Below are 26,225 nucleotides of genomic sequence, written 5' to 3' on the forward strand. Positions count from 1 at the left end.
ATGAAAGATGCAAGTATCCTCCTACACATGAATTACAGAGAGAAGATTTGTTTGTTTTGTGAAGCGTAACTGCTATATACCGTTCACAGACTGCATTTTGCACAGTAAGTGAAATAACTGTAGGAACAAGCTGATGAAATCAGTGCTTCCCCTTGCTGCAGTCCAGAATGAAAATACACCAAACGGGGCCAAATTCTGCCTAGTAGCGTGCGTCGCATTTTTGCTTCTAGACTGGCATGGCTTACTAACTGAGGAGAATGCACCTGTAAAAATTCGGGCATGCAAAGAAACATGCGTGCTAGCTTTGAATGGACTGTGATACAGACCTTGGTTGTTTCGTAGCACAAACACACTCTCCACTGACTTCGAGCTTAGCCTTTGCTCCAGGGGCAAATTACTTCAGTCCGGTATGTGATAGAATGTAACTCAACACGCATACTTTTCCTTCTGGGTATACATTACTGCATGATGTATACAAAGCATGGTGAGTGCCCTCAAAAGGCATCCCCGGAAAGCAAATCTATAGTTTCACGTTTTGACCCTCTTCATTTTCGCTTCCTGTTCTTGTGACATTTCTCATATGGCCTTAGCCATAGACAACCGTATTTTTTTTCCATAGCAGTCAGTGACAATTACTTCTGTTAGCATGCGATGTGGGAAGAGGAGGCTGCAAAGAGCAGATGGGTAGAGAGAAAGTGGTTGGGCAAGAGGTTGTTAAAATGCTCTGTGTCCAAAAAGTGGGGAAAAGTAGGCATCTAGTTAGGAGGGACAAAACAAGATACACATGGCCTAAAATTTAAGTTTTTTCCAGGGACGCAAGAATACCAACTGTCTGAGAGCTTCTGCCACTGGTCAGATTACAGTTGCTGCAATAGGAGTATGGCTGACATACTGTGCACGATTTCTCTCTCGATGCCTATTCTTCATTGATTATCCTGCACAGAAAAAAATGTAAGTATTGCAAAGGGCCGGTCGTCCCATTCCAACCCAAACTATAGCCTGGGCTGTTCTCCTGAGTTGGGCTAAATCTTGTTCTTTTTAATAAAGTGAATTTAGGGATGTCTGAAGACACCTCGAACAAGTAAAGGCAGCGTTGTATTATGTAGGCAAAGAGGTTATAAACTTGTCCTTGCTTATTTTGTTTTTCAGTTGGGAGAGGTAGGGTTTGTTCATTTGGAGTTACACTTTCGTCTTCAGTGAGTGCTCCTTAGCAGCTGAATTAGAGTTAGCCTCACTCCAGACATCCACGAGTCTTAAGCAGAGGCCTCCTCCACCTGAACAGGAACGGGATGATTTCTACTGTCAGCTAAACAGCAGTACATCAGCCAGTAAAAACATTAAGTGGATTTACATGTTTGATGCTAACGGCCAGAGAAGGAAGACTGGGTAAATGGCTTTTACTCCATTTGTCCTCAAGTATAACAGAGTACACAGCTTCATTTAATAAGACCCCCTAGCAGAGGCAAGAGGCAATGGTCCTGGTTCCTGGTGCTTGTGATAATTTGCCCATGAAACACAGAGGTCTCGGGTGGTTTGTGCATTGTTTATTGCAGCTTTTACCCCTGCAGCCAGATTCTTCAAACTGCTATTTAGTCTTTTCAGTGAAGACTTCAGAAGGGATTTTGTAAATGGAAAAAATACCCCAAACAAAACAGGTAGGAGCTGAATGGCTGTTAGCAGCTGATTTCTTGAAGGAGGCAAGTTTATAAGCGACTGGAAAAAGGCAGAAGGGTATCTGGTCACACACGTGTGGACGCACCTTTGCACCGTTCCTCAGGAGTATCCAAGCGGATGAAGCTCGCCCCAGGGTTGCAGTGACCCCCGGCGCTGTGTGCCTAGCACGCAGCTCAACCGACGCTTTGTCCCACTGACAAAAAGGAGTCCTTTGGCGGTTGGGAATTTAGCTGAACTTCTAGCTTAATTAGGAAAAGAGTGACTATTTCTGTGTTTAAACATTTGGATCGTATGGATGAGATTGGTTGGCCAGCACAGATGTACAGCCCTCTCTATGGTCGGTACTAGGGATATCCAATGGACTTCCCCTAGATCTACACTTGACGAAAGGCTGAAGGAAAGCACCTCAACCCCAACCCGAAGGTGGCTTCTTTGCTCCTGCATTGACCTGCGTTTCCTTCCCCTCATCCCGCACGCAGGCTCCTGGCTGGGATGGCTTCTCCTCTCGGCAGGCCGGGTAGCGTGTCAGCTGCTCGGGCCTGTGGTGGCGGGGGCAGCGGGGAGAGGACACCGGCTTTCAGTGCCAGAGGAGCGGGATTTCTGTCAGAGAACAGGGAGAAACCAAACCCACCAAGCGTCTGCCCGGGAACGCCACCGCTCTAAAAAGTAAGATAATTGTAAAAAGCCCCAGAACTAAGAAGGGGGCCTGTGTGTCTGCCGAGCCGAGCCGGTCTGGGTGAGGAGAGGAGCCCCTCGGCGCGCTGCCTTCCCGCTGAGGGGAGGGGGCGGCGGGCCGGTGCCTGAGGGGCTGCTCCCGCGGCCCGCCATTATGGACCAGCTCTCCTCAGGCGGCCTCCCGGGCCGCGGGAGCGCCGGCGACCGCAGCCAGCCGGGAGGAGGAGGAGGAGCGGAGGGAGGAGGCAGCGCTGGCAGCCGGGCGGGGAGGGGGCACTCGGCGCCGCGGAGGAGGAGGAGGAGGACTAAGATGGCCACCAGCTGCCGCGGGGAGCGGCCCCGCTCCCTCCCCCCCGCCTCGCGCGGCCCCCTCGGCCCGGCCCGGCCTTGATGGGGCCGGAACGACCCCAGCGCCCGGACGCTGCAGCGGCGGCGGCGCCTCCCGCCGGAGCCCGCCCGGGCCGCAGCGGGGGAGCCGCCCTCCCGGCCCGGCCCGCACCGCCCGGCCGCGGCCACCCCCTCGCGTAACCCCCCCCCCTCCCCGCCGAGCCGTGCCCGCGGAAAGGAGCGGAGAGAGAAGAGGAGAGGAGACGAGAGAAGAGGCCGCCCGCTGCCCCCTCCCTGGCCCGGCGGGCCGGGCCGGGCACAGCGGCACCGACGGAGACCCCCGCCGTCTCCCGGTGAGTGCCTGGCGGCCCTGCCCGCCGCTCCCCGGGCCCCGGCGCTTTGTTGCACCGCCGCCGGGCCCGGCCGCGCCGCGGGGAGACGCGCCGCCGCCCCGCGGGCCCGGCGCGGCGGGCGGCGGCCCCCGTCCCTCCCGGGGTGCCGGCTCCGCTTGGCTCGGCTCGGCCCGGCCCGGCCCGGCCGCAGGCCGCGGCGGCCCCCCCGCTCCCCGGGGATGCCGTTCGGGCGGCCGCCTCCCTCCGCCGCCGCCGGGTTGGAGGAGGGGGCGGCGGCGCAGGTGCCTGGGGCGATGGATCGTTGTCGCTGCGCGGGCAGCCCCCCTCCGCTTTTTTCATGTTTTATTTCAGCGGCCGCTCTTTGGCCGCGGCCCCCGGGGCAGGGCTGCCCGCGGGGCGGGCGGCTCGGCCCCGCCGGGCTGAGGGGGCCGGGCCGGGGCTGTGCCGGGGCCCCGGTCTGGCGTGGCCGCGGCGGCGGGGGTGGGCGAGGGGAGCCCCGAGGGGACGGCGGAGCCCCGCGGGCGCTGCAGCGGCGCTGGGCCGCTCCGGCGGCCTTTGTTGTGGCCGGGGAGGGCGGTTTTCCCCGCGGGAGCCCCGGCCCCGGCGGGGGTGCGGGAGGGGTCCGCCGGCCCCAGCCCCCTTGGGTGCGCGGGAGGGCCGGCGGGGAGCCGGGCCGCGGGGGGGCCGCCCGCGGCCAGCGCGGGGAGTGAGCCCGGCTCGCAGGCGGGTCGCTTTTTTCCCCTCGATTTGTGTTTTTTATGTAGTTAGTTATTTTGGCGGCAGTCCTCGAGCTGTCGACCCCCTGGTGCGGCAGGGGCATTCAAGTTAAAAGTACCCGGAGGGTTTCTCCCCGGGGACGGGGAGGTTGTGACTCCCGGGGTGTCCGGAGTACGGTGTGGGGGGATTTGTGGAGGTGCTGAGGTACCTGCTGCTTCTTTTCAACGTGGTTTTTGCCCTGCGGTTCTGCGAGGTGATCGGCATGGATGAAGAGGTTTGCATAGAGGCCAGTCAGTAGTGCTGGGTGCTGAGACCCTGTGTGATGTTCACCTTGAAAGATTAGGACCGTAATTTCTAGCTGTGCTTACGTATGCCTGCACAGAGAGAGACTTGGGGAAGAAACAGTGCAGAGGACTAAATGTATGTATTTTGACCCGTAGTTTCATGAATAATGTAACTGGAATTTCTTGGCTAACTGGAGTGACTCTGAAGACTTCAGTGTAGACCTACGAGTCCTGGCCTTATTTTAATGACTGAGTTTTGGTTACTTGGCAGTGTAGGTTTCTGACAAGGTCTGTGCATGTCCGTGTATTGGACCATGAAATTTTAGTATGGAAAACAAATGGTAAAAAAAGTGAATTTTGCATGTTGTAGCAAACAGAAATGATCAGCTAAGTCATAAACTGTGCCAGACCTGGGTTGCTACTTGATGCCTGTGCATGCCCCTGTGCCCAGTTACGGCTGTACAGCTGTATGATGTTCCTGAGCTTGCAGACTCCCGTGGATCCAGGCTAGTTCTGTGGAGAACCAGCTTGATTGCATCCTTGGCACATTTTGGTGACAAGCTAGCAATACCTTGAAGTAGGCTATGTGAACAAACAGTACAGTTTGTGTGAACTGGTGTTTCTGCAGTATTTCACTTGTCCTATGCACTGTTGGTAGGCTCGCAGCATTTGCAAATATGAAACTTATTGCTACGTGAATTGGTCGATTGCAGTAAGCCAACCAAATCCCCTCTCTATGCTTTCAGGTTACAGGCAGGCATGTTTATGAAGCAGAATGCATTGGGTGCTGGAAACGTGCATCCATGTTAATATGGCATTGTGTCTTTGCTCCATGATCCTGGTCAAGAAGTGCTGGTCATCTAACTTGGCTGTGTATTTGGACTACCAGTGGGTATCTGCATACTATTTGGTGTGGGTCTGTTGAGCTCAACTGGACCCAGCTCTGGAATACTAAACACCATTGATAGCATCGTGTTTTGGGTAGAAGAATGCCTCAAATATCAGTGGTGGTAGACTAGAGATCAGTGAATGGTATTCTTCAGTTTGATATGTGTTTGCTAGGAGCTGGACATGTTCGTTTGCGTTTCCAATTTGCCGGGCAGTTTTAGGCTGCTAGACTTGGAATAAAAATGTAGTATGTTTTGGGTTATATGGTTACAATTATGCTGCAGCTCTTAGCAAGCTGATTATTTAATTCAAATTGAAGCAAGTTAAGCACAATGCTGCTCTGATTTTTAATATCTTCAGCACCCGTTTAAAATGTATTACAACATTTCTATATCAAGGTTTAAGTAAGGGATAGTATGTCCAGTCGATTATCTATTTGCAGTTTGGTGCATCAAGATCAGCTACTTGATAGTATTGTGTGGTATCAGTACTATCGGAAAGTAACTCTCATTTCTTTCTTTCAAAACGGTAACAGAAAGATGCTAAGTAACAAAATCATTGTAATTCTTAATATTTTCAACCTGGAAATAACACATTTAGTTCAGAAGGCTGCATTATCTTGTTGAATCTTGCTATGTGAATCGGATGAGAAGGTATGCTAACAGCCATCTGGGTAGGTATGAAAGCCTTGGTATTTAGCTCTGGTTTACTGGAGCTAAACTGCCCGAAGAAGTACACAAGGCAAGCAGGTCTTCAGGAGGTATGGGTGTGTGTTGCTGTTAGAGGAATTCAGCAATGTGTTTCACGTCTGCCAGTCTTGCTCTAACTGTTTCATGGTTTTCTGCAAGTGTTCGGTTGGATTTTTTAGCATACGGAAAACTTCTGGGATGCTTCATGTGCAGAGTAGGTGATGAGTGTAAGCAGATGTTCTGCTTACCCTTTGAAATGCTGGGGACTGTCACGAGATTGTTTGGAAACTTTGGTGTTGGAACATGGTGTTTCACTTCCCAAATGTTGATGTTAACCGTTTTGTAGCGTTGGGTTGTGGGGATTTACTTGGGTTTCTGAAGATGTGCTAAGCTGAAGAATGTAAAGAAAAGCCAGTAGTTCCCTCTCCGATGGTTAAATTGCTGAAGGACAAATCTGCTGATGTTGATGAGCAGTTTCGTTCATGTTGGTAAGTGATTTTAAGTTCCTATTGCAAAATAGTGGAAATACTGTTTCAGCAGTGTCCTTTGACTTGCAGGACTTCCTGCTATAAGGAAGTCTTGTATCATTTGTCCAAAATAAACAGATTTTGGAGAGGGCGGATATGGTGTGGTGTGAGAGACCGTACATCTTAGTCGCAATTTACCCCCTAGTGCTTGCCTTTCTGATAACTAGAACTGTGGAAGTCTATTCTTATGATACGTTACTGGAACTAAACTTGCAGTTTGAAATGGGAAATAGAATCTTTTGTTGCTCCATAGTACGATTTTTGGGTATGTATGTAGGGGGAAACCAAATTATTTCTTCATGGCTTTAATACTGAAGCTTTTAACTTCACTGGTTTCCTGCTTGATTCTTTTTGTTGTTGCTGGTGGTGGTGTTGCCAATTGCAATAGTACGGCATTTAAAATGTCCAAGTTGTGACAAATACTTACACTATTAGTTTCTTTGAGTTATTGGCAATGCTGATTGTTTTTAAAACTACTTTTTTTGTTACTTAAGTGTCTTGAGGGACCTACAACTTGAGTCTTAACTGAAATTCTTCACGGACCCTTCAGTGTAGAAGGGACTGAGGTGCGCTGACGTAAGATTGGCACGTCTCCTGGAACAGCTCGTGTCTTTAACTTTGTAATTTGGTTTTCAGTTTTCATCTTGTAATAAACAGTTTCACTCTTGTATAGCTCCTGTTATCTTCTATTTGAGACCTTACATGCTGCTGCTGGGCTGTTCACACCTTGTCCAGGCTGGGTAGGAGAAGACAGGACATAATTATAAGGCCCCCATGCACGTTTGTTTTAACCAGCTGTCCCATGGACAGTATAGAAAGTGTTGCCGTATCCTGTGTTCCTGTTTGCACTCTCATTGGCAAAGCTTCTGATGGTATGTACGAAATTCTGCTAGCAGCTTGTAACATTTTAACTGGAGTCATTGGTGCGGACGTGAGAGCAACATCTTGGCTCAGGTGATAGCGCTGCAAACTTTGCAAGCCTGAATGTGCGTTATTGGTGATGTGGCCTTGAGAGCATCTGTTTGGCAAGCAGCCCATGTTTTGTGATGCAGTGTTGCAAGCTTTTGCTTGTTGGTCACATCCCCTGTTCTTCTGTGATATTACAGGTAAGTGCATACAGCACCTTCCTTTTTTTGACAGTGAAAGGTGACATAGTACCTACAGACTCTTTGCATTTGGGTCACCCATCGGATTATGGGGATGATTATTTAAGCAAAGTTAGATGATCTGTAGCACAGTTGTTGCATATCTTGCTCGATCTTTATGCTAGTACTGTCTCAGAGCTTAACAGGTGAAGGAGGAATAGGAAATACTGTATAAAACTGTTGGGTTAGAACTGTGTAGTATTTTCTCACTCAAAGTAGCTTGTTTAAACCCTCTATGTTGATTTGATACTCACCTGTAATTAAAAGGAATTTTTGTGTGAATGGTGAAGGAGGAATAATCTTTAGCTAATTCGATTGTAGTATACATGCCTGTAAAGCGTTTATAATACATAACTGTAAGGATTGCGGGAACTCAGCTTTTCTACTTGGTCTTTAAGGTAGCTGAAGGGTATTGGGGAGTTTTTGGTTATTGCCCATGCCCCTCACCCAGCTCAACATACCTCCTTTTTCAGGAGGGTTAGTCAGAAGGTACCAAAGATCGCTAGTTACTCAACTGAAACAGGGTTTCACACATTGGGCACCTCTGTCTGTCTAGAAGCTGCTACAGAAAGGGACTTAATGACTGCGGTGAGAACTAGCAGCAGCCTGGTGAAGAGGCCACGGCTTCTGTCTCAGGTGCTGGTGTCACTGCTGGGGGAACTGGCTTACACCTGCCAGGAGCTCTTGGCTGGTACCGAGGCTTTCCAAACAGGTGTGAAGAGCAGCTTTGTCCAGTAGCTGCAAAGAAGGAAGAATAGGTCTTATTCCTTTTCTGTTTGCTTTGCTCTAAATGTGCAGGAGGTATTTTTTTTTTTTCTTTCCCTTAAATCTTTTGTGAGTGAAGATGACATACATCACTTGTTTTTTTCCCATGAATAGCTCTGGGGCAAAATTTTCCGATTTCTGTTCTGTGTGGAAATGTACAACTGACATAATTTTTGACAATTGTGCTGATGTTTTTGGAATTTTGAATAACAGCAGGGAATCTTTTTGGGTTTTTTTATGGTGTGGTTTTTTCCTTTTTTTTTTTTTTCTTTTTTTTTCTCTCACCACCTGTTGAGCAAAGCTGTGAGTGTGGAAGTAGAACTGTCTGTATTGAGATTTGGGAAAAAAATTGTTTGACGTTTCTTTGGAATTCGATTATTCCAGTGAGAGCTACATGTCATCTTTTGGGATGTTTCCCTTTTAAGGGAAAACAGCTTTGATTGCTTTGCTGATTTTGGTGTTTCATCAATGTCCTGTGATGGATTTCTGCCTGTCTTGAGCATGTGATTTCCAATGCTTCTGTCATATCACAGAATAGGAACAGATTTGCAGAACTTACTGTAGCACATGCAAAAAAAGTATCTTCTAAAATTTCGAAAGCAGTAGAACAGTGTTATGCTAGGAAAGTGAATTGTGTGGAAGAAATTAACAATAAGGGATGTTGAAGGAGACGAAAGCACAGAGCTTCATATTTTTGGGTAACCATTAAGAAAAGTAGGAGAAAGATAAGATAGATGCATGTGAATTATAACAATCAGATATGCATTGAAAGACTGTTTAGTTCTTGTACCGTCACAAATATTGTTATTTCCATGTCATGCATTTTATTACAATATTAGAAGGAAAAAGCTTTGAGCAGGTTGGCTAACTTAGTGTACTGACAATAATAAATTTGAAAACACATGGAAGAAGTGGATTTTCCAGATGGCTTATTTAATCCCTTTCTCTCTTGCTGTAGAGAAATCGCATATTACACTGAAAGTATGTAAGAGTTAAACTCCTACTTTTTCAGGTAGGGTGGGTATTCATCAGTTACATGCCTAACTTAAGGTTCTTATTCCAATTCCAAGACACCTATGTCAGAGAAGTCAGACCCTTTATAGTTGGTTTTTGCCTACTTTTTTTTCCAGCAACCATTTCTACAAACTTCCTAGTTGGTGCAAGAAGTTATTCCTTCTGTTGAATCATCCATTTTCTTTCTAACGGCCATGCCAGTTTTGGTTTTGGATGTGCATTTGAGACTTTGCAGTGAAGGGTTTCAGAGTAGGGGGGGAGTTACCAAAATCAATCCTTAACTTAAAGCAGCTGTGTCAAATAAGCAAATGGAGAAAAGCAAAACCTTCAGAGCTGGCAATTTGGTAGTGATGAGATAGATACGTGGCTAGAAAGGGAAGATATTCCTGTATGTTCCTTAGATGTTTTTTAGGGTCCTTCGTTTCTGGAATGGCGTGACTTCGGTGAGAATGTGAATCAGGAGCTCTTGAGAGAAATGTTCATTTCGCTATCTATTTCACTATTGGTTTTGTCAGAGGTATCACCATGCATTGGATATTAGAGGATAGCTCTACCTGGATTGTCTTGCTGTTACTTTTCTCAGTATCATTCTGCCATGTGGACTGTGGGTGCAAGTGAACCATGTTTTACGTTCTTATATTGCCAGATGATTTACTGTTTTCAAATGAAGACATGGTAAAAATCTCAGTATAATTCAAAGTAGGGTGGTTTGATTTGTGTAAACTAGTAGCTGGTGGGATGTTGCTTCAGAAAGTGGACTGTATTTGAATGTCATGGTGGTAAGTATGCATGATATGCATGAGTATGCATGATAAGCATTCTTGCTGCCTCTAGCTCTTGCTGAGAACCAAAATCTCAACTCACAGATGAGCTGTAATAGAAAGAGGGAGTTTGTGCACCAGGGGCTTCCTAAAGTTTGTGTTTGGTTACTTGGCACTGTAAGTATATCCTTTTTTGTATAATTTGAGACTAGGGGAATAGAAAGAGAAATTCCAGGGCTAGGAAAATGCTTAGGGTGTCTAGAAGGTATGCTGTTGAAAAAAAAAAAAGTATACAGAGAGAATGGATATGCTTTTTCATTTGAAATATGACAAAATACCAACTTGGCCTGGTAACAAAACTTTTTAAAAAGAGTTTTCAGGTGCTTGGATGATGGACAATCCCAAAAGGGAGAAAGACTGCTCAGAATGCCTTAGGGAGGGTAAAGATAGTTAAGAAAGTTAATCAGATAGAAGCACACTTGGCATAATCAGCGTCAGCTTTTGTCTGAGGTTTATTAGACTGGTGTGGAGTATTGGCCTTTGAGTTGTTCATAGTAGGTGGACTGTACTAGTGGAAGCTTTTTTTTTTTTTTTTCCTCCTTTGGCTGGATGATGTGGAAGCTTCATGATGTGGTTGAAGTGGTTCCTGCACCCAGACTATGGAGAGCAGGGGGCAAGTGTTGTATGGAATTACTGCAGCAGGCTCAGAAATGATCCTTAATTTTGGAAGAAAAAAAAAAGGAACAAAGCAATTGTCTGAGGACAGCCAAAGGAATAATGTGGACCAAGAGCTGGGAATTTCCAGCTCCTTCAGATTTAGTACTGTAAGACTGTGTATCTGTCAAAGTTGTCTGGTTGTAGAACCAGGGCCTTACTATTTTGGCAGTGGAAGAAACTTACAGGACTGTGGGTTTTCCTGTTGAATGGGAGAGGGTGGGCTTTGGTGCTCTGACTTTGGAACAGGAGAGAAGAGTGCTTTCACTGCAGGCTGATGATAATAGGACCGCTATCTTCTGTTTTTGCGCTAAGATTCACCACCTCCATAGCATTCCGAGTGCCATTGATGGTCTTCATAATATGGTTTATGGAGGTCCTTGGGTCTTCATGTGAGAGCCAGGGACGAGATCAAGGCCTTGCTTTGTATTTGCGTGCATGCACAGAGAACAAAATGTATTGCATGGTAGAAAGACAGGCAAAGCAGATAACGAGTGTGTTTCTTAATGTAAAAATTGAGCCTTTTGATGTTCTCAGGGTTCCTGTCCTAAGAGTTGAAATGTCATGGTGCAGGCCCTCAGTTGTGAGATTGACTCAAGTTATGGGTTTTAAAGCATTAAAAGCGCAAAATAAATGAATTTCCTTTTTGATTTTTGAGCCTGGAGCATGCAGTTGTCAAATTTTTCCCACAACTGTGAGGGCTACAACATTTTTGGAATCTTCACATGGCAAATGCTCAGAGTTGGGATGCCACGAATGTGAGATTGAGAAGGAAGTGGTCAGAACTGGCAATACTCTTGTCATCACTGGTTTCCTGTCTGATAAAGTGACTGAAGAGGAGTGAAATTAATTTTATTTGGGAGTTTCTTTACACTTACAGAAGAAAGGATGCATCTCCGAAGAGGCAGAAGTAAATGTTCTTTATAAGCAGTCATGTGGAATAGGCATAGAAACAGTTTTGGTACTGCATCACAAATTAAATGCTAATACTTGAGTCAGTAGCAGTTGAGCAGTGAGCCACAATAGAAATGTAAAAACAAAGTCTCTGTGGATATGATCTAAGAGGATGCTAATTTGCTTGTTAATTAGGTTTGCAAGAGTTTCTTTTTCACAGTTCTGAGCGGTGAGGATAAGCTAGTGAAGAATATTTAATTTAGGTTTTGAGTGGGTCATGAAGTAACCAGGGAGTATCTCCTCAAGCTTTTCATTATTAGAGAGTGTAAAGGTACAGTAGCAATACTTCTTACTTTGACTGTAGTAACTTCTGGAGACAGAAATATTTTGCTTTCAGTTTCTTATCAGGAACATAGCCGTGTTCCTAGCAGTGTTGGATCGGGGGTATGCTCTCTGTTTGAAATCCCTTGCAATTTCACTGGTGCTGTCCCTGTACTTAGGGAGACAGGAATCTGGATATGCTGTATCAGTAGCTGGACCTTTTTTTTTTGGCCTAGTTACTTGTATAGTCTCTTGGTGCGAATTGGAATAGCCTGCTGATCAGTTAAACCACCTAAAGCTATTCTTATTTCAGTAAAGCACATATGTGTATATACATGCTTCAAATACACATGAGGATCTGAATGTTTGGTTTTTGGTTTGTTTGTGTTTTTTTCTTTTTTCCTTTTTTTAAATAAATGGAAGCAGAGGAGGGGTGCGTGTATTGCAAATACTGTACTTGGAAAAATGCTTTTTTTTGTCTAGCTATAAATGTCTTTAAATTGTGATCTTTCTTTATAAAAGCAGATCAGTATAGTTGATGTTTCTCTGAAGTAGCTCAGATTGAGTAGAGACTATACCAAGGTGAGGGTTTAGCTTCCTCTGGCAAAGGCAGAACAAATTTGAAAGATGAGAACTTTCCTTCTCTTTCCTGCCCATCCTCTTTTCCGTCATCCTTTGAGGAATGAAGTTGAACTTGCAGCCTGAGTAAGGACAAACATTTCAAATGAAAACGTAATAGCACAACACACGAGAATAAGCTTATCTAAATGGTTTAAAAAAAAAAAAAAAAAGGGATACTATCGTTAGGAGGTGTTCATGTTGTGTGGAGTTCAGTTCAGGTCTGTCTTGCTGCGTTAAGCTGAGGGTCGTGGTGGTGAAGTAGAGATCCTTAGAAGACCTGCTTGTTGTCTGCCTTCTGTAGTACTCGTCTCAATGCTGCCTTTGAGTAGGAAAGCGGAGCACCTCAAACACTGCAGGGTCATGGTCAGTTGAAATACATTTCTTCATTTTGGTTCATTTCCTGGTAGCTCCACGTTAAGTTACCAGAGAAGTTAACCAGCCTGTGAATCCATATCATGGAGGGCCAAATGTTCCATGTCCAGAAACCAGTAGTCTCTTTTTGCTCTGTCGTTTATAAGACGATGAAGGTTACTTCTAGGAGCTTTCTTGAAATAGGGTGTCTTTATAACTATTTCTGTGAATAGTTCTACTAAGTTACACAGGATTCAGCTACGGTTTGAGATTTGGGGGGGGGGGGGAGGGAGGGAAGGATGGATGGATGGATGGATGTCAGGTTTTTTTACTTTCACAGCCTGCCTCTCCAAACTTAACCTTAAAAGTGTGCTTAAGGAGGCATGGTGAACTTCTTGCCACTTCCAAAAATGCATTTAAAAATTATTTTATGGGCCTAGTCAGATGTTTTTAGCAGTCGTATTTTGTCATGTGTTCTCGCATTCATTTCTCTGATGCTCTGAGAAAGGCTCTGCAGTATCTATGGGTATCAGGACCATGTTGAAGGGTTTATTCTAGCATTAATGATGGGGCAAGACTTGGGTTTAACAGACTAACCACTGCTGTCTTTGAAAACTGATTTTTATTACGTGTTGGGAGGAAGGATGATCTCAGAGGTCCTTTCCAACATTTATGATTCTATGAAGGACTCATCTTAAAATTTAATTTCACCTAGGACAGTTTGAACGCATCAGAGAAATTTTGGTTGGAAGGGACATCTAGTCCTGCTTGAAGCAAGACATTTGCTAGGGTGTTTTGGTTGGGAGCCTGGAGTTTGGAGGCCTGACCTTTTACAGGAAGAGATAAGAGGTGTTGGGTGTGGGGTGAGCTTTTGATGTGCTTTAAGCAGCAAATGAAGACGTGAATCTTTCAGGTGTGCTGTGAAGCACTATGGCAATTAGGCAGAAGGTGATTTCTTTTTTTTCTTTTTTTTTTTTTTAATGTGGTACTGAAGATAATAAGATTATTTGTTATTTGATGGGGTATGGAAGTACTGGATATTTTACTGTAACTGTTTTTCACCATTGGGTTTGTGCTGCATTTGCTCTTGCAGTGGTGGGCAGCAGCAACTGGTGTCAGCGGCCATGAGGTCCTGGCAGTGACTAATGTAAACCTCATTGGAAAGTTAGCACAGCGTGTAGAAGGCTCTTACGTCTGCCGAGGAGAAAGCAGGCTGCTTTTGTGAATTTAAACCAAATTAATTATAAACAATAAGCGTCCTTTGACCCTTTTACTTTGCTCGGGGTGTATGTTCAAGGAAATGAGCCTGTAGTTGATCGGGGGGACGGGGGCAGGAGCTCTATCAGGAACACCCTGACTTGACTGAAAGTTTAGTATTAACTTGGAACACAGGAAGAACATTGGTCAGAAGTCATACTTTCTTGTTAAAGCATTGAATAACATTTGGAAAAAAGTCTCTGGATAACCTAGGTTTTTAGAAGAACTGAGTTACTTGGATTAATGGATGGTCTTGATATTTAAAGAAAAAAAATCGTGGTAGGTGCACAGTGTTGCGTTTTCTTGTTAACATATGAAAAGTCTCCTTGAGTAGTTTTTGGTATAACTGTTTCACGAAGATAGCTTTGTCTACATGAATGGAAAATGGGGGCCTGATGAAGACTTACTATTTGTCTGTTATTTTCTCATTAATACAAGTATTGCTACCATTTCTTTAGACTGGGCAAGAGATATTTGTCTGCAGATATCTTGAAGAATTTTGTAGAATTGTTTTGCTGAGAATACTTGATCTTTTTCTTTTCCCCTTATTGTTAATGACTACTTACATGGCCGTGACCAGTTTGCCAGTTAACAAGTGAAATCTACCAATAAAAAGTAAAAACAGCAAAATAGATCTCCTTCCCTCCTCCCCCAGTTTCTTCGGTAACAACAATTAAGTATGTTTGTAGGAAAAGAACAAAAAAGCAGTCTGGCAAACAAGTCATGAGGATTTTGCTTCAACCAGTTCACTGTGACTCTGAGTGTTGGCGTAAAAAATAAGTTTTCTGTTGCCCTCCAGCTCTCTCATCAGGCACTGTTAGAATAATGCTTAGGCTGAACTGTATCGAGAGAGAAGAATAGCACTTGATTGCTTTAGTGCTTGGAAACACAGTTTCTAGGCTTTGCATGTTAGGGCAGTAATATAGGGAACATGGGCCTTGCTATCGTTTGGGGCTTGTCAGGCAGCCGGGAGTCTGATGCTGGCCAGCCCCAGAAGATTCACAGGCTGGAGGAAGGACAGGTTTTTTTGTGGCTGATAGGTGAAATCACTTGTCCGCAGGGAAAGCTGCTGCTTAAGTGTTGTTCCTCAACATCTGGGAGTTCATAGTTGTGTTTTTAAAACACCATTTGTTGGAAGTATGGCAGAGTTCATTGTGTCCAATGGAGGAATAACGTTTTTCCTTAATTATAGCAAACTCGGCAAAAGTGGTAGTGAGTTTCATTACATGAGTTTCTTCTAATTTTTCCTTGCAGCTTTCTGCTTCCCATTTTCAGTGTCTTCCCCTTTTATTTTTCAACTGACAATAAATGGCAGGACACATCCGTATGTGCTTATGCATGTTGCCTTAATGCCGTTCCTTACTTCTCGCGGAAAGAAAGTGGTGTTCTCACCCTCCCTTTCTTTTTTCATTGCTATGCTTAAGTATTTTGATGTTAGTAAGTAAGCTTCTCACTCTTCTTTATATAATTTGTAATGAGTGTTCCTGAGATGGGATTCCTAAGATGTAACAGCGTGTTTTGAACAGGGCTGGGAAGAAGATGATGGCAAAACTTAATTGTGAGTTGGAGGCTTGTACTAAAAATACAGTACTGTCTCAAAATTTATACCTCTTACTAGGCTATTCTTATTTTCTGCTCTTTGTTGTGCAAGGTCTTGTTGACATATCTTGAAGAATAGCTAGCTGAGTTTAAATTAAATTTTTTTTCAATAAAAAGGCTTGGAAAAGGAGGAGGAGAGAAAGAGAAAGGGACCAAGAACACGGACGTTTCAGAGCAGGATCTGACAAACCCGTGTACAGGAGCAGTATAATTAGAGTGCCTGACATCTTTTTGCTCTCTCTGGTGATCTTGGATGATCGTAATGGTTTTTACAGTAAGAAATGACTATCCTTCCACATAAGCAGTGACAGGTCGCTGCATTGGTTGCAACATCTTTTAATTGAATGGAAGTGTCTCTTTTAGAAAGATGCCCCATGTAATGAATGGCTCTGAGTTAGGGGGAAATCTTGCATGGTTAGTAATCTGTTCTCCTGGCCAATTATCGCTCTTCTTAGAGGTTTTTATTTCCAGACTGAAAGTGAGTTTGCTTACCTTCCAGCGTGTGTTGTGATACCATTATCTGCTAGGTCAAAGAGCCTTGTGCTATGTAAATATGATCTGCATACAGAGAAGATGACCCAGTCTCTTTTTAACTTTCCCTTGACCTTCAGTAATAAATTTAGCTTTCAATGATAAATAAAATATATTTACGTGATTGGTAGTCATTATTTGTATTCTAGTTGCCCTCTTGAGCTTAAGATCCTTTAAGAAGAGTGACCTTTAGATGCCTCAGTGTAGTCTGTTGGCATTCGGGTATATGGGGTAATATTTCTTGCCTGCTTTGAAACCCTCCCCTCCTTTCCCACGCATCTCCCCCAACTCGGGGGTGTCTCCCACTGCATGCAAGGGTCACGTAACTCATGTTGCCATGGGCTTGTTGGTTGTCCGTTTGGAATTTGTGCTTTATGTACTCTGCTCCCTTCTTCCCACTCTGGTTCCTAGTACGTAACCTTGCATTTGACTGTACTAAAATGAATGACGTTAGAAGGTGCCTTGTCTACAAAGAGATCCCAATACTGGTGTCAGCAGTTACCACGTATCCCCTCTGTGTGTTCATCCAGGTGCATGAATTCTTGGCTTCTGTTAATATATTCATTGTATTAGCTGGTGTAGCTTTAACGTGATTAAAGCGAAGTTGCTGAGCTGAAGGTATCAGTTTAATGATGCTGAGCAGCACATACCGGCTTTGGTAGCGAATGAGTATATTCATGTGCGGAGACGATGTTTATCTCAAAATGATCAATTTAATAATGTGGGTAAGATAGCAAATATAAATGTTTTTGAGAAAGATGTCTGGAAAATCTAAACTAATATAGCTTGTCTAAACAACATTATCATAGTCGCTTACAATCCAGTCTCAAAATGATAGAAATTTTATTAGCCAGTAGGCGAGGGCTTGGAGGGGGTTGGTTTTTTGGATTTTTTTTTTGTTGTTGTTGGTTTGTTTCGTGTGTGGTTTTTTTGGTGGTGGTGTTTTGGTGGGGGGGGTTTTGTGGTGGTGTGTTTTGTTGTTGGGTGTGTTTCTGGTTCTCCCCCCCCCCCCCCCAATAGTTTAAGCATTTCAGATGGTTTCAGAATATGAGGTGCTCCCAGTACTAAGACAGTTTGTTTCTTTTTGGCTTCCGTTATACTGGCTGTGTTGTCAACAGGGCAGGGAAATGGAGGTGGAGATGAAGCAGTGCCATTTGTGCAACAGTAGTTCTTGGAAGACCATTTCTCTTCTCAGCTTTCTAGAGAAACTGTCCTAGTGGATCTGCAAGCCTAAGAAAACTGTGTTGCAGTCATCATGCAATACTCTTTTTCTCATCCTCTTTCAGTTCAGGAAATAGCAGTGGTCAGTCTCACTTGGACGTAGATAGAGCTTTTGTCCCTGCTCTATAATTGGAGGAAGAAGTTTGGGGATTTGGGGAGGGAATATTTGTATTCCACCTCTGACGCTATTTGCTTTTCAGTCACCCTGAGTTTTTATTCCTACTCTTCGTTTTCTTCCTTCCTTATCTCACTGGTTAGTGATGCCCTGGCCCCTTGTTACCAGTCCCTTTTGGGCACCTCTTGCTGGATGGTCGAGTATTTGTTCTTCCTTTGGGTGTCACCACTGGTTGACAGAGGAGGAGGTGCTGTCTGAATGTGCATTCTACGTTATCAACACCATTATAAGTTTTTCAACTGCTTCCAAGCAGTATGCTGACAAGTCTGGACAGGCAGATGGAAGGAATGTGTCAGCTTGCCACAAGTAAGAGAACCCAGGTTACTGACCCATCTCTGTTTCACAGTTAGTGTTTCTTTTGCAGTGTCTGTTCCTGTAAGTCTGGCATATGTGCTACTGTTGCTCTTGGGAGTGCTTTGAATGAAACAAATGCATTATTTTGCTTTCCTTTTTTGGTTTGTTTTGATACTCTGCTCTTGCAAAAAAGTCTGCTTATGAGATTGAGCAAGGGAGAGTGTGTGTGTGTGTGTACTGATTTGCCAGAGCATTCATTTATCCTTTGTGCTGGTTTGGGGTTTTTTGGGGGTCTGTTTTTGTGTGTCATTAATCTCAACTACATGTCCTTCCTGATCTGTTGTTGAAAGAAAATTCTTCTTTCAAAACTGTTTTGTGGACTTTCTACAGGTCCGTTGCTGATACAGTCTGCTGAGCTCCAGTTTTAAAACAAATGCTTCAGATTTATGCCAAAATATTGTGAGTGGAAAAAGATTGCTACAGAGAATTCTTCCAGTGTCCTCCTGGAAATGCTTCAGAGCAGGGGAGAAACCACACATAGCAGCATGAGGCTGATAAACTCAGACCCTTCTCAAAACTTGCCCCCACCCCGCCTTTTTTTTTTTTTTTTTAAATATGGAGATCTTGTTAATTATCACTAAAAATCAAAGGGAGAATACACTGAAGACTAAATAGATCCCCCCCCATTTGCTTCTGATAATTTCAGTTCATCTAAATCCAGGGTATCACTGACATTTCAAACATTATTGCTTATTTTAGACCTAAATATTTTGCTGGTATTTTTCTTTCAGCATATACATGCACAGGTAATTTGGGATCAGCATAATTGTTTCTGATTCAGAGAATCTGGATTGACTCCCTTTTGTTCATAGGATGGGTGATCAGTGAGTTAAAGAACTTTATACAGGATATGTAAATCCTAATTTTGTTTCTTTGTGTTAGTTTCTTAAATCATCTTGACTGGAATGATGTAAGGATGAAAGTTTTATGTTTGTTTCTTTTGCTGGGCAGAGGAGTAGTTGTTGAGACTTGACAAGTTCAGGAAATTACATGTTCATGTCTCTGTTCTTTTTAAGCCAAAACACAGTAAGCTTTGGGATTTCCTAGAGTATGCTACTGACAAAGCAGGCAAAAGCCTTTTAGTGGTTTAAAGGGCAAAGCAAACTACAATTATTTTCATTGCTTTATGCTATTGCCACTTTAATTTTTTTGACCTCTTCCCAAACTAAGCTTTAGGGTTATAAAGCAGGAATAATCAGATTTGAACATGTGTGTTTGAGCTTCTAGTGGTTTAAGTAAACAAGTTTTCAGGACTTATGTGTCCACAAAACTGTAGTCTGTCTTCCATTTTGCATCTCCTTTGTGTCTTCTGGATGTATCTCCTTTTTTTTTCTCCTGTATCCAGGACTTGCCCCCTCAATTTTGTCATTTTTTTCCGTATCATTGATAATTACTGTGTTTACCATTACTCTGCTTTTTTTTCCCCCTCCTTTTTCTCTTTCCTTCTAGTTTGTTCCTTTCTCTCTTTCTCTTCCCCCTTTGAAGAAAGAGATATTTTTAATTTAATTGGGAAGATTTTTCGGGACTCTCAATTATATTTGCAAAGTCTAAAGACAAATTACTTGGATGTGAAAAGCCTAGTGGCTTAGGAGGGGTTTTGCAATGAGTCTTAGTTGTCTGTCCGTTCTTCATAGAAAAAAAGGTCATTGCAGACTTGAAGTATTTGATAGTGGATGGTGGGTGATTGAGTTAAAAGAAACCGCTCATCAACTGAGCGACACAGAGGGCAGAGTTCACCTCTCCTAAGTGTGTGGACCCAGCTGTCCAAGATCAAGATAGATGTGTAGGATGCCCTTATAGCCTTGGGAGGAAATAATTGCCTTTTGCAGGTACTTGATTCCCATTACCTTAGATGCTGGTTTGAAGATCATACTTCCAGAGAGACGTTTAATCAGAAATCATCAACTATAGAGCAACCCTAGACACCTAAAAAGTGAGTCATTTAAGTTGATTATCTTTCAGATGTGTAAATTTACTAATAAGGCACGTATTTTTATGTAAACCATTTCCCTCTGCGTTAGAAAGTGAGTAGCACAGTTAGTAGCATTGGAAGCTTAGCTGTGAGCTTTCTGACTTGCTTAGTTTTTTAGCATTTAGGTATCTGTCTCGTAAGTACATTTATGAACAGTGCCAGATGTTGCATGTTGGAGTCCTGGAACATTTTAGGATTTTTCTCCTTCTCCTCCTTCCTTAGCACCAAAACCAAAAAGAATAGGGTGGTGGGGTGGGTGGGATCTTCTTGTCTTCTCCACAAGGGCATCCCACTCTTGATCCACAATAGCTGTTCCAGTTGCACTCGAATTAGTGTACAGTAGTGTCTTAAGAGTGGGCAGGAGGTGCTTTACTCTTTGAACAGGTAAAATGGCTCTCCTGAGTCCTGAATGTGAGAATTGTTCACAGCATTTGCCAGAGAGCCGGCAGAAGAGCAAGGGGACTGCTAATGAAGTTGGTGTAAGGGGCACTCGGTGCAGAGCAGGTCATTAATCAAAATTCTGAGTTGTTGCAGAAGCATTAGGAAAGGTAAGTGGCTTACTTAATTCAGAGCTAAGACGTAACGGATAAAGCTATGCTGCTTTGTAGTATATTCACAATAAGGGGCTTTAAGGATTGGATTATTGCCATCTGCAGCAATCCCTAATATGAAAAAAAAAAAACCAAACCAGCCCACCAGTGGAGTTTGAAATGTGCCGCTCTCCTGTTACGATGGTTGCTAGTGAAAAGCTGCTGTGACCTTGCCACTGCTTTTGAAATTGTAACTGGTCAGGACAGCCTGCTGCATGTGTAGTGACAGAATAGCATCTGCATCATTTTCCCGAGGCAAGTTCAGGACTGGTGAGTTAAGTGAAGAAGAGTGGGCCTTTCTGTAATTGCCGGTCCCTGAATATCTTGGACATACAGAATCAATGTGTGTTGTGGCCAGCACGTTCATTTGCACAGGCTTTCAGGTTAGCAGCTTCTCTCTTTCCCTTGACTAGAGATGGTTCCATTCTCATCTGTCTACTTACCCAGCAGCTGACAGGCTGGAGTGGTAGCTTATGGGGAATACAGGTTAGGTGTCTCCCTTTCTTCTTGAATTGATCTGTCCTTCCACTGCAATACAGATCCTGATACGTCTGCTTCTCTTCAAGGGGAGCTGCTGATTCCTGCAACTGTTCCTGGAAGCGGTCCATGCTGAGCACAGGGGGTAATGCTTGGAGTTGTAGGGGCGAGCAGAAGGGTGAATGTTTGTTCTGTCTTTGCTCAATCAGTGAATTTTGCAATATTCTGGACACTAGCTAGAAAATAACAACAGGGCATAAAATGTCCAAGACAGCCATCTTAGCGTCATTGTTGTGTTGGTTTTTTTTTTTTTTTTTATTTTTTCTGAAGTGCCATGGGACCTCTATCTGGACGGCTTTCAGGGTTTGGCAGCAATGACATGTACTTCCACATCCAAAGAAATACAGGAATATTGCTGCATCATGTCTTTGCTGACTCTGCAATGCAGCAGCATTGGGCTGTGAGCCCAAATCATGGTGGGAAGATACAAACCTTCTGACCCAGAGGTAAGAAGAACCAAATGGACAAGACTTACAGCAGAAAAGAGATAATCACAGAGAAATGCAAATTTTAGATGAGGAGATAAAACTTTTGTTCTTTTGGTTCAAGTCCTTAATGAGAGGGCTATAATTAGGCTAGAATTATCTTTATGGATTCAGTGCTGGCAAGCTAAAATTCAACTGCCTCTTAATCAGCATGCAGTATCTTCACGATCTTTCACGCTTGAGTCAAACCTCACTTTCACTCTTTGTGCAACGCCACAGCATACACGTCTGCACAATATATAACCACTCGGGAAAACCTCTTTTCCGCTCATTCTTCAGTGATGTCGTGTTCCCTGTAGGTTGATTTGTCTTCGTTTCTCTTACGAATATTTTGCCCGTTCTGCTGTAAATATTTGCAAAATATCCAATTATAGAATTGTATTAGCGTTTAGGATTTTTCAATAGTTGATGATTCCGGTTCAAATGTTGTGACAGCCACAGAATTCACAAGGTTCTGCAGCAACAGGAGAGGTCACGTTTCATGCAACTGAGCCTTAGAGACAGCTTTCTCCAATGCGAATATGTCTTCTGAGAGCAGGGCTGGAAAAGCCAGGTGGTAAATTCTTGTGGCTTGGCACTGGCGTTAGGACATGTTGCTTTTAGGGTAAATAAGATGTTTTTAGTAAGGGTTAACATAGAATTTAATGTTTTATGTTCCAGTAAGCTAAAAAGTAATGTTTGAAACTACAGAGGGCCTTCTCTTTACTAGGATTTAACACATGGTATTTCATTTATTAGCTGCTGTGCGCTAAAAGGACTTTTTTGTTGCTTATTTGTTTTCCTAATGAGGAGAAGGGTGGACATTGTATAACTTCTCAGGCAGCAGTGATTATGCAACTGATCCTGTTATTGTGGAGCCGAAGTCCTTCCTAGTCCCTGAGCGCCAGCTGCTTGTGTTCTGGTTGCTGCTTTTTTTTTTTTTCCTTTTCTTTCTTCCCCCTTGCCCCCCCTGCTTCGTTTGTGAACAAGTTATTTTCTTTCCTGTGTTGCTGTTTCCTTCTCCCTCCAATGCCAGTGAGACAGTGGCTCATTTGGGTTTATTCTTCGATTCGGTATGCTACAAAATCAAACTGCCCTTATATATCATGTGAAGTATGAAAAGTATAGAGAAATGAAATTTTTCATGAGAAGCAGAATTGCTTGATACTTTATGGGCATATAAGAAAAGGTATTTGCTTGGATCTAAATGAAATGTTATTGCAAATGGCCTTTGAAGCTAAGGTCAGAAGTTACGAGTTCATGTTCTCATGATGTTAGAAGTATGTAAAAAGCTGTTTGTTTGTTTGTTTTTTTTTTATTTTCCTTCCTTCAAAGGGTAGGCCTGAGAGAAATTTTAATTCTCTTCCCACCCCCACTCCCCCCGCCCAGGGATCACCAAATAAAATATAGTACTCCAGTGTATAAGATGAGGTAGTTGTAAATCTCATGCTTTTACAGCCAAGTGATGTCACTGCAGTGTAATAAAGGCAGTCTATATTGTAAAAATGCTGTACATCTTACCCTATTCACACTTTATTTTCATTTTACAGTTTTATGTCATGCTGTTTCCATTTCAGGTTACATGGCTTCCGGTGAGCTTAAGTGACCGTAGACAGGCTGTTTTGATGTGTGATAAACATTTGGAAACCTGCCTGTACAATGCCGGGTGGTGGAACAAGAAACGGTAGACTTTTAGACTGTAACGCTGTTCTCTACTTACTGATGAACTGAGTATACCATATACAAGTAAGAGTTGATCTGTGATACCACACTACTTGTGTGCTACACTGCTTGTGTTTCCGTGTCAAATGTGATCTGTATCAGTCATAAATGGGCTCTAGTGCTTAATGTCGTACACCAGGAAATAAATTGGGGGTAAGGGTTTAAGGTCCTTATTTAGTTTGTAAGTCTCATGCTAAACAAGTAATAGGGAATGCAAAGGATGCGTTTTCTTGCTCACAGTGTCTGTACTGTGGATCAGGTATTTGAGGAGATGCCAAGTTGTCTTAGGATTTGTAAAAGTGCTGTCATTTGTAAGAAATTGAGATCCTTTCGGTCTGGGCTATTTTTGTTGGAATTTCTTTTCCTTCAGTGACAATATGCCTCAGACTGCTTCAGGTGGACCAGGTGTACAGAAGACGTTCTCCTTTGCAACCGAAAGACTGGATGCCTAGTGTGTATACTTCAATCCTGTCTGCTCAGACCTCTACCCCCCAAATTTCTTGTGGCAGGAACATTGAGTTCTGGCTTAGAAGATATTGTGTTTCTCCTTGCCCAGCTATGCATGTTCAATCCATTTTTGATAGCCACGTTTGTCACCGAGTTATCTGATTATTTCCATTGTTGTTGAAGACTCTGCTAGGGTTCGTATCTTAGGCCCACAGTTCTGGCACCACGAAGGCGGTTGTACTTTATCAGAGCTCCTGATACTGGGGAAGCCCAGAAAGTAATGAAGAGGAAGGAAGGATTGCAAAGAATTTTCTGGAAAAATACCCCCAAACCCACAAAGCAGCTAGATATCGTGGGTAGCTCTCTGTCACCATGGTGGTGGGGATGCCCTGGTCTAATGTAGAGTTCCCGAAAGTAATGCTTGTGTAAGGCCTGTAACTTCACTGAGAATTTTGAAATCGTTCTTCAGACCTTCTCAGCTGAGGTTTTTTGTGATCCTAATCCCGCAGTTCTTCTTGGTGATCTCAGAATTTCTCCAAGCTGGATTTCTGTGCCTTTTGGGAACTGTCATCTCTGGCTAGGAAATGGATATGGTTTGGTTTTTGTTTTGGTTTGGTTTTTTAATAAAGTAATGGAAGGAATTTGGAAATTAGTCTGTAACTTACTAGCTAACTTGTAAAGGTCAAAGAAGACCTTCCTCAGAACGCTATGTTTGGGAAACATCACATTATGGCCCTGCATAAAGCATCTTTGTGTCAGATTTGTGTATGCGGTGTTTCCAGGTACCAAAACAAACACTTGAAGGACAGTGAAATTGAAGTCAATACACATGGTTTAACCTGGACTTGAGAAGTATGTCAGATGCTTTTTGAAATACAAACCTGTTAGTTCAGGAACTTGCCCAAGAACTTATTTGAATTCTAAAATAATAGTGATTCTTTAAGAACACACAGTGGAGTGATTTGTAAGGAATCTATGTCTGTCCTGTTTGCTGCAGGGAAGAAGGTGATTATTTGAATCAGTGTGTTCCTGGAGTTTTTATTATTTGCCTCCATGTCTCTGCTTTGTACATGTGGTTCTTGGAATTGATGCATCTAGTGTTAAGCAATACAATCCTTGAGAAGGATATAACCACTTATCAGCAGTTTCAATGAATGTATGCATAACTTAGCGTGTGACTCTCTGGTTGTAGTGGTGTGTTTGACAAGGTCCATCATGGATTAGTAACTTAAAAGGCTTTTTTTTCTTACTGCTGGTTTCCAAAATAGTCAGCAGTTGAGCCAGAAGTCTTAGAAATGGAACAATTTAGGAGGACAATGTTTCTTTGCTGCTTCAGAGAAAACTTTTTTTTTTTTCCTTTTTAAATCTGGTGGTTTCTCTTCCAAGTTGCAGTTGCTTAAATCTTCCCTTTTCTTTTTGAGCCTTAGTGCAGTGTTGAGTTTGGGTATTGGAGAGTTTATTTTCTGTTGAAGGCAATGAAAAATGATAATTCTGCACGTGCTTCTAACAAGTTGCACGTAAGGGTTGGTACCAATTTACAGTGGTGTTTAGGTACACACTGGAGATGAACAGCAGCTCTAGTTCAGTAATATTCTTGAAGAATTTCTTGATCAGTCTGTAATGTCTCTCCTATTAAGTGCTATTTGGATTTCCTACATAACTGACTACTAAGGACATAGCCATGAAATGTTAATCCTCTTAAAAGAGAGTTAAAACTAACCTGTCCGTCGCACCTTTACTCTTATAATAAGAGTAAATCTCAATTGTGTTACCTGGTAAGGAGACACTTGAGAAGAATTTTGATCAAGAGTGGTACTTGATCGCACTATTTAAAGGCTGTTTACATTTCAGATCTTGATCAGGAGGAGAAGTGAGGTGGTGATGTTTCATTGCAAAGAAGGCAAAATATTATTGCCGAAATTGGTCTCTTTAAAGAAACTAATTCCAACTTCAGATCTCCTAACAGACCTGGGTTGCAATATGGAAATCTGTGGTGTTTGGAAGTTGAAAAGCCTGCAGGTCTAGTATCTTGGTTAAGCTTTTAAAAAAAAAAACAAACCAAAAACAAAACCAAAAAAAGTGAAGTCCCTATGAACCAGGAAGGTGGTGACATCAATAAAATTAATGACTTGACTTGTATGGTGTTTCCTGATTCTGTCATACCTTTCTTTTAGCTCTGTTTAAATAAACCTCAGTTTGTAAACGTGGTTATTCTGGTACTTTGCAGTGTTCAGCAGTGCTCCTTGTTTCGTTGTAGCGAACCTAAAGACTTCTGATTCTGTTGTGAAAAGCCCAATTCCTTCAAATAACACCATACAAACTTTGGTTTATTATGATTGTTTTAATGATGTGGGCAGCAAGCCAAATGTGACATTTCTTTACAGAATTGGTTGGGAATCTACAGTCATCAAGTTATGGTTAGCTAGTGTCTTCAGTGGTGTTTATCAAACTAACTGTAAGGACACTTTTTTCCTGAAAAATAAATCTGAACAGAAATAAACAACAGTTTAAGTAGGGTTAATAGACAGCTTTTATACCTCACCAGTTTTTAGCTTGCTTTTTACTTCATGTTCACTTATTTCTTATGTCGTAGAATAGTAATAAAATTTTATGGTGTTAGGTTGTTTTGGTTTGGG

General features: G+C 43.0%; 1 protein-coding gene across 5 annotated transcripts in view; it reads left to right on the forward strand.

Annotated features, from left to right (window-relative positions):
* The first annotated feature begins 2,890 nt into the window (after positions 1-2,890).
* The window catches only part of WDFY3 (WD repeat and FYVE domain containing 3), a 178,687-nt gene continuing 155,352 nt past the window's right edge, over positions 2,891-26,225 (forward strand). For 4 of the 5 annotated variants that reach the window (XM_087736668.1, XM_087736672.1, XM_087736671.1 and 1 more), the window contains exon 1: positions 2,891-3,029. The gene's annotated coding sequence lies outside the window, so the exon portion shown is untranslated. The remainder of the gene's footprint in view (positions 3,030-26,225) is intronic. The other variant, XM_087736670.1, reaches the window with a different exon arrangement.

Source organism: Nipponia nippon, unplaced genomic scaffold, assembly GCF_047370975.1.
Source record: "Nipponia nippon isolate SJK-2023a ecotype South Korea unplaced genomic scaffold, ASM4737097v1 scaffold_6, whole genome shotgun sequence".
Lineage (NCBI taxonomy): Eukaryota > Metazoa > Chordata > Aves > Pelecaniformes > Threskiornithidae > Nipponia > Nipponia nippon.